Source organism: Sceloporus undulatus, chromosome 6 (assembly GCF_019175285.1).
Source record: "Sceloporus undulatus isolate JIND9_A2432 ecotype Alabama chromosome 6, SceUnd_v1.1, whole genome shotgun sequence".
Lineage (NCBI taxonomy): Eukaryota > Metazoa > Chordata > Lepidosauria > Squamata > Phrynosomatidae > Sceloporus > Sceloporus undulatus.
Window position 1 is genome coordinate 40127593 of NC_056527.1, and position 9498 is coordinate 40137090.

Consider the following 9498-nt stretch of genomic DNA (forward strand, 5'->3'; position numbering starts at 1 on the left):
GGGAGTGCATCAAGGCAGCCACCCACCTCCTCCTCCGCTTGGGCCTGGGAGGGCAGAGGAGGAGGAGGGAGGAAGGAGGGAGGAAGGAAGGGAGGACGAGGAAGGAAAGAAGGAAGGAGGGAGGAGGGAGGAAGGGGGAGGGAGGAGGGAGGGAGGAAGGAGGGAGGGAAGGAGGGAGGAAGGAAGGAGGGAAGGAGGGAGGAAGGAGGAAGGGGAGGAAGGAGGAAGGGAGGGAGGAGGGAGGAGGAGAGAGGAAGGAGGGAGGAAGGACAAGGAGGAAGAAGAGGAGGAGGAGGAAGCGGATAGTGATGATGATGATGATGATGATGATGATGATGATGATGATGATGATGATGATGATATGAGCCAGCTTCTGAGGCACGACCAATGTAAGTTGCTCTGATTTTTACAAACTCATGCACAGTGAAAAAATACCAAAGTCCCTTGACCAAATACATACTTCTGAGAAGTACAGTTGAATCCGAGGGCAAACCCACTTCTTGTTAAACCACCTTGACATATTCAGTATGCATAGCATGTTCAGTGTGAAACCCAAAGAGTTTGGTTATTGAATAAGCCTCTGAAATATGCAAGAGATTGCCATGTTAAGTAAAGCCATGTGCAATGCCCAAATGTGCCGTTTGGAATGGGGGGAGGGGGGGTGGCCAGAAAGGGAAAGTACATTTCTGTCATCTGTCTAGGAATAATACCCAAATGTCCTCTATTTTGATCACGCCTAAGAAACATGCATTTATAGTAACATTTTTTTAAAAAAGCAATTTTTGCATGTCCTCCATGTTTAAAAATGTGCCCTACATTTGAAAAATTTGTCCTACATTGTCCTACATTTGTCCCGGCTAGGAGGCCCAGACTTATGGCAACCCTAACCATGTCTGCCTTTGAAAAGTGTTTGGAAACTTCTGGTCCCTTGTTGCAACAGCTCCAATGGCTGCAGGTCTGTTTCCAGGAGCAATTCAAAATGCTAGTTAGGATCTATAAAGCACCATATGGTTCAGTTCTAGGTTATGTGGAGGATCACATTTTGAGATTTTCTGGAGAAGCCCTGACAAACCCTGACAAGAACAAGAAGATGCCAACCCAAGCCTCTGAAAATTTCACATTCTAGGAGGAGCTGCTGAGAAGACTCTCTCTCATATCTTCACCAAGATGTTATCTGCACAGAGAACAAAAAGTGGTTTCATCCTGTTTCAAGCCTCAGCTTTTTAGATGACCCACAAGGCCGAAACGGGACGAAGCTGCACTCCAGGGTGAAAAAACCACAGCAAAATAATGTCCATTTGCTCCACTCTAACTTCAAAAGTACACATTATTGCACTGGTGTACAAACAGCGTGATATAAGTGTGGGAATGCGGAAAAGTCCAAGCAGTGTATGGAAGCAGTCTGGAGCATGCGCCCTGTGACCAGTGAGACACAGCCACCGATGCCATTGCTCACCATATAATTTTTTAATACTTTGAGAGGAACACAGTTGGCCAGCTGTAGTATTGACCCATTGCACCATCAATGTGTTTGTGCGATGGTGTGCATGCATGGAGGAAAGGCAAAAAACTCCAAACAAAACAAAACCAAGCGGTGCGGCTTGACACACCACATGGTGCAGACTGCCTGTTGGTATTCATCTCATCTTGGGAGCAGGCCATGCAAACAGTAGGGGTTCAACGTGATTCAGGAAAAACTGGGAGTGACATGGTTTTCCACTCTATTTGCTAAGCAACCAAGTATTCCAATGAGGGTGATGGGCCAAGAGAAAGCCCTCCCCCAAGGATCTCAAAATCAGGTGGGTTCATATGGGAGATGCAGTCTTTCAGCTACTGTATATAGCAGCAAGTATGCACCATGAATGTCACATGGTAACTCATGCTATTCCTGCCATTTAGTTAAAAAATCAGTATATTACTGTAAATGCACGTCCCAGTTTCCTTCTATGAAAAAAAATAACATATTACGTACACTATTGTAGACACCATTACAAAAATAGTACTGTACACATTTTGTACAGAGGTAATATAATACTAGTTGCTGAAGGATTCTATTATTATTTCCTCCTCCACCAAGACTTCATTCCAGAAAGAAATTAACACCAGCAATTTCAATTCATTGATTTAACAAGAAATAATCATGTAAAATTTAAATTCCTTTAAAGACTTACAACAATTTATGTACAAATGTGATTTACATGGCACAAACAGACATTCAGATACATTTATTTGCTTGTTGTATACCTTTTATTGCTAATTGCACAGTGCTTTGATATACAAAGTGAAAACCACAGCTTTAGTATGTCAAATATTGTGTGAGGGATTCAAAAGACATATTTTAGCATAAATATGCATTTATCACAAAATCCTGAAAAGCATTCTTTATTTAGATAAAACTGCTTCTCTCTTTGTGGAATGGATTGTGCAAGTTAAACAGTATTAAACGTTGAAAATAAAATAAATACAGAGGACATAGTGCATACCTGCCATAACCACTTATACCTGGTCACATAAATTCATCAAAATGGCATGCATTGCAAAATGAAAATATAAATAAATATTGGTGAAAAAACATTTCTTCTATACATCCTTCTGTACTGAAAATGTATCCCCCTTATCCCTTCCCCAAACCACTTCTGGCTCTTTTCGAATTTGACACCCTTTCATTAACACTTTTTTTTGGTAGTTGGCAGTGTATACCGTAGGTTGCTTGCGTGACTAGATTCCTACCCCTGCAGAGCTATTAGGCACCCCGTAGAGCACAAACAAAAAGCGACAGAGAGCCTGACCCAACTATTTTCCTATGAATAGAACACCCTTTCTTTATCAGAATAAAAAAGAGATCTGAGTTTGTCTAGGTTGCTTATGTGTGTGTGTGTGGGAGAGGGGGCATAAGTAACTGCTATACACAGAGAAAGAACATGCACCTGGTTGAAGCAATATTTGCTAATATACTAAAATTTAGCCAGTGAGCAAAAGAGACTGATAGGAGTCTGCCTTCAGTACCCACAGAATTTTGCAAGTTAGTGTTGCAGTATAATTACTTGTAGTTCCAGTAGGGATTTACCATCAAGCCAACTTGATTATTTTGGAGAGGTGGGATAAAAATACATTTTATTATTATTAATATTATTATTATTATTACCAGTATAGATACAGTTTTTAAAAAGTAACTCCTTACTTCCTTAATTTGCATGTTCTTTAGCAACTAGCAACTAAATAATTAATAAAGTAACTAAAATGGCTTTTTAGTTGCCTTTTTTTAAAACACACACACACACACACACAAAACATCCAAATACACAAACTGCTGACCTGTAGTGCAAAAAACTACTCTGTGTACACCTCATTGCTGCCTGAACACCCACAACACATCCAATATCCACAATAGAGTCTGAAATAGAGGAGTAGTACAAGGCATACCACAAGCAAGCGGGCACTTGAAACGTCTGATATATATACATCCTCCACCAAACAAAAAGCTTACCCCAATGCCTTCACAGGGAAGGGCATGTTGCGTTGAGCCTTGCAGCCAGCACTTTAGCACTCAGGCCTAGCTGAGCAGTTGTTTGGCCTAGGCCTGACCCTAAATCTTTGCAAGGGCAAGATTGCAGCCATCTGGACCTCAGTGTGAGAACTTAGACCCAGTTTCTCACAATTTTGCTGGATGCCTTTGCAGGCCAGGAAAGAATTTTTCTATGTTATTGTAAGGCTTTTTAAAAAAAACCTCCCCAGGCGTTTTCTCTCTCTTGACCATGCCTGCTTGTACATGCCACAATGGCACAGAGCAAGGTTTCAATACACGTTTTCTGCTCTATCACAACTGGAGGATATTGAAAAGGGGGAGAATACAGGGCATCTGGATGGATGGATGGAAGGACATTAACCTCCAGGTTTGGCTTCTGCAAATTCCTAGTCCAACATTCAAACCACTACACCACTCTAGCTCTCCATGGATTCATAATGATTTTAAAAGAGCAGGATCCCTGTAGCAGAACACAGTGTTGAAGGATCCACTTCTTGCACTAAATGTAGCATTAATTTACCATACAACAGCCTTGCCTTCCGCCACATTAAAAGTCAAACAAATGGGGTTTCTTGGGAAGACATAAACAAGGTATAACTCAGTTAACAAAGTCAACGTGTTCCCCAGCATGTCTTCTATTTTGCTCACCCCTAATTTAGAAGAGGAAAGCTCCATTGGAGAATGCAAGATAGGCTCGATGGCACATAGTTTAATTTCATTTTAATTGTCCCTTTTGTAAGTTTTTAATTTTACTGTGTTTTTAATTTTATCATTTAAAACTGACTGTGTAGGCTCAGTCACATCCCCTTGCTTGGTGTCACCCAGTGCATGGGGAGTGCTCTTCCAGCCTTGGGCTTTCTCCCTGGGTGGAAGCCTATGGCAGGAGCAGCTGGCAAGAGCGTGTGTGTGCCCCTCCTGCTCCTCCAGTCCTGCCCCCCCACCCTGGGAGGATGTCCAGGGCTGGAGCAGCCAGCAAGGGAGTGTTTGCGTCCCTCCAACTGGGTGTCACCCCTCTTCTGGGTGAGGTATAACCCCCCCCCCATGACGCCACTGCAGAAGAGATAGGTCTTTACTGATAAAGTAGCTACTCTTGTAATCCAGCAGGGTGGGGACAGTGCTCTGAAACCATGGGTCTGAACTTTTCTTTTCACTCCAAAAATGGTCTCACTTTTTCTGCAAAAAGTACAGTTAACATTTTGCCGTTAAGTTATTTTTGTTCATGTTTCCTGCCAGATGGCTAATTAGTTTTGAAACACCACATCACTTGGCAAGCCTTCTGTAAAATATGAAGGAAGTTTGCAAGATGAAAGTATAGGTGTCTGCAGTGTTCCCTAACAGAACCCATCTGCCTTTTTCCTTCTGTGGATTTCAAACAGGAAGGATTTCTAGATTCTGAGAGAAACCCCTCATAACCAGGGTGTAGCACGACAGTTTTCACTGGGGAGGCAAAAACAAAAATAGGGTTTAGGCAGAAGGCTTCAGGCACTAAGAGGTTTCAAGGAGGTTCATAAGAAATGACAAAAATTGACCCAAACCTTAGAGGAATGGCAACGAAAAGAGATTAAATTTGTCAGTCTGGAAGTGGGAGTCACTAGAAATTATTTGAGTTGGTCCACCCAGTTAACAGCACAGAAGGAAACAGCACTGCCATATACTTCTCTGGGAAGATAATCAAGTCTATGAACTGTTGGCAGCTGAGCTTTGCAAAGCACTTTACTGCTGTTTAAGTAGCCAGAGCAAGGAAGAATAATTAAAAACTACTACTTTAGTTCTCACTGAAAAGTGAAAGAGTAAAAGCTGCTTTGGCAGCCAGCAACTATTGCTGAAAGACCCAGCTGGGCCAGGTGGGTGTTTGGCAAGAGCATCTGGCCAAGAGAACAGAACAGCGGGGGATGCTGGGGGTGAGGATGCAAGGGGTGTGTATGTGTACAAGACAGAAGACAGAGTTGCTGCAAGGAATATCAGTGAAATATTTCTTTGACATTTTTCTTTGATAGTAGAAAGAAGCAATCAACCAGACCAGCAAAATACACTATAATGGAACAATGTCTGATCCAGAGAGTGGAAGTCTCTTAATAACAGAGCATCAAAATCATTTTTTTTAAATTATTCAGATACCAATGGTGTGCCTTTCTAAGGATACTTAAGGTTCTTTCAAAGTGATGCCAAGATTCCCATACCTGTGAATAAAACACCTGTAAACGGAGACAACATACTTTTAACATGAAGGCACTGGCAATGCTATGGGAGTGCTGGGGATGTGAACCACACCAGGTGACACTAAGATAGGGTTGCCATAAGTCAGGACCTCCAAATCGGGACAAATGTAGGACACTTTTTAAAAAAAATGGAGGACATGCGAGGAGGCCGCCCGCGATCGCGGCGATCGCGGGCAGCCTTGCATGCTCTTTCCAGGCCTCTACTGAGGCTTCGGCCTTCACAGAGGTCGGGAAGGAGGGAGGAAACCGCGGGAGGGTGGCGCGGCCATGCGCAGGAGGCGCCGCCTCCACCTTCGCCTCCTCTGTCCCAGGCATTATTGCCCTCCTCTTCCTCTGCCTCCTCCGCACAGCCATGCACGGTGGAGGAGGAGGAGGGCAGCGAGGCCCAGCAGGTTGTGGCGCAACCCAGCTGCAACCAGGGTTGTCCCGGTTTTTGGCCATCTAGCCTCTGCTTAAAGATCTCCAAGGAAGGAGACTCCACTACACTCCGAGGAAGGAGTGTGTTCCACTGTCGAACAGCCCTTACTGTCAGGGAGTTCTTCCTAATGTTGAGGTGGAATCTCTTTTCCTGTAGCTTGCATCCATTGTTCCGGGTCCTGTTCTCTGGAGCAGCAGAAAACAAGCTTGCTCCCTCCTCAATATGACATCCTTTCAAATATTTAAACAGGGCTATCATATCACCTCTTAACCCTCTCTTCTCCAGGCTAAACATCCCCAGCTCCCTGAGTTGTTCCTCATAGGGCAAGGTTTCCAGACCTTTCACCATTTTAGTCACCCTCCTCTGGACACGCTCCAGTTTCTCAATGTCCTTTTTGAATTGTGGTGCCCAGAACTGGACACAATATTCCAGGTGGGGGCCTGACCAGAGCAGAATACAGTGGCACTATTACTTCTCTTGATCTAGACACTATACTTTTATTGATGCAGCCTAAAATCGCATTGGCCTTGTTAGCTGCCACATCGCACTGTTGACTCATGTTCAACTTGTGGTCTACTTGGACTCCTAGATCCCTTTCACATGTTGTCTCCTTAAGCCAGGTGTCCCCCATCCTATATCTGTGCATTTCATTTTTTTCACCCTAAGTGCAGTACCTTACATTTCTCTGTGTTGAATTTCATTTTGTTAGCTTTGGCCCAGCTTTCTAGTCTATTCAAATCATTTTGAATGTTGATCCTGTCCTCTAGAGTATTAGCTATTCCTCCTAATTTGGTGTCATCTGCAAATTTGATAAGTATGCTCCCAATCCTGTCATCCAGGTCATTGATAAAGATGTTGAATAGCACTGGGCCCAGGACAGAGCCCTGTGGGACCCCACTGGTCACTTTTCTCCAGGATGAAAAGGAGCCATTGTTGAGCACCCTTTGGGTTTGGCCGGTCTAGCAATTACAGATCCATTAAACAGTTACTTTGTCTAGCCCACATTTTACAAGCTTGTTTGCAAGAATGTCATGGGAAACCTTGTCAAAGGCCTTACTGAAATCAAGATATACTATATCCACAGCATTCCCTTCATCTACCAAGCTGGTAATTTTATCAAAGAAAGAGATTAGATTTGTCTGGCATGACTTGTTTCTCTGAAACCCATGTTGACTTTTTGTGATTATGGCATTGCCTTCTAGATGTTCACAGACTCTCTTTTTAATGATCTGCTCCAGAATCTTTCCTGGTATTGATGTCAGACTAACTGGATGATAATTGTTGGGGTCCTCTTTTTTCCCCTTTTTGAAGATGGGGACAATGTTTGCCCTCCTCCAGTCTGCTGGGATTTCTCCTGTTTTCCAGGAGTTTTCAAATATGATTGCCAATGGCTCCGATATTACATTTGCCAATTCTTTTAGTACCCTTGGATGTAGTTCATCTGGTCCTGGAGACTTAAATTCATTTAGATTAACAAGGTATTCTTCTACTATCTCTTTACTTATTCTGTGCTGAAATTCCCCTATTCTGTCCTCTGCTCCATTATCCTCAGGTTGAGCACCCTTTGCCTTTTCTGAGAAGACTGAGGCAAAGAAGGTGTTGAGTAATTCTGCCTTTTCTCTGTCCCCTGTTAGCATTTTGCCATCTTTTCCACGCAGTGGCCCTACCATTTCCTTCTACTTCCTTTTGCTGTGGGCATATCCAAAAAAATCCCTTTTTATTCTTTTTAACCTCTCTAGCAAGCCTGAGTTCATTCTGCGCTTTAGCTTTTCTGACTTTACCCCTACACATGCCTGCTATTTCTTTGAATTCCTTTTTTGTGATTTCCCCCTTTCTCCATTTCTTATACATGCTCCGTTTCAAACTTAGCTCGGTTGAAAGTTCCTTAGTCATCCATCCTGGTTTCTTGAGACACCTCCGATTTTTCTTTCTCACTGGAAGACTCAGAGAGGCCTAGCAATTCCCCAAATTTGAGGCTGGCAACCCTACAACTTTGTTGTAAAAAAATCTGATCTCAAGCTATCTCCAAGAAACACACAGGCAGGTAGAACTGGTATTGCATACCAGCATCAGTAGCATTCTGCCTCTGATTATGAGCTGCACCTGGAGTATTCTGGCCCAAAAGCTGGTCCGAATTCTTCCCATTACCTGTGCATTACTAAGTGAAGTTGGGCAGCTGTCCACACAGTGTCCAGTTGTACTGCCCACTGCCACTGGTGCAAATCACTCCAAGGTAAAAAACAAAACAAAACAAAACAAAACAAGGCACCCAGCATCAATCACATGGCTGGTTGCCCCATTGTGTCTGTAAAGGAGCAGCTTGCACCAGATGTGGCAGTGCCAGGCAGCATAGTAAAACGCTGTGTAAACAGCTGCCTTGTTTGCTCCATAGTGGATTTTTGAAAGATCCAGAGTAAAAGGTAGGTTTTTAAAAAGTGGATTAAGTGATGGTCTGGAATTTCTGTGGAACTGCCCTGCCCACATGTTGACAGTCTGCAGTTGAATTGGGCCTTTGGCTCTTCCCTGTGTGGACAGGGTGATGCAAGGGTGGGGGAAAACAATGTATATGGTCCATGTAGACATGTCCAGAATAGCTAGCAGCCACTGCGAACATTATCTTCTACAAATAACCATATTCGAGTACCATACCAAAATACTAGGATAGTAGGAGGCTGGAAGCAAGTAATTTTCATACCTGCCATTTCCTTGACATTACAGCATAATGCACAAGTGGTGAGGGAGAGTAAACCTGCAACTTATTCAGGCATGTTCTTAAGTGTATAGAATATGTAGGGTTTTTTTCTCCAATCAAGAATTAGGTTAAACAGTCAATTGACCAATCTGTTAATACTACTTGACTTGCCAGTTAATTCATGTCCCATTCTTTCATGGGTGCTTGATTTCTTATATATATATATATATATATATATTCATTTTAGTGGCTCAGCTCCTGAATAAGGCAGGACAATGGAAGCACATTATGTCTATGATGCAGGAGCTGAGCCTGTACTACTATTCTAGAGTCTTTGGGACACAGGGCTGTGGCCTAACTGTGATTTCAACAAGAGCCTTTCCATAGACTCTAAAATGGATATTCTGCTCTTAGCAATCAAGTAGGCAAGGTCTCATACTCACAAAAAGCAATAAAAGTGTGTAGCATTATACTATTTAGGGACTATTAATGATTGCCTCAGGCCCTTAGGTTTCCAGGCCAAAATGTAAACGATTGGGATCGCCTGCAGTGATGTTATTAAGCATCGTGCATTGAGTACCAACCGTAGTTGCTCCCAGTTTTATCAGTCAAATGCACAGAGATAATATGTGTGTGTGTAGTG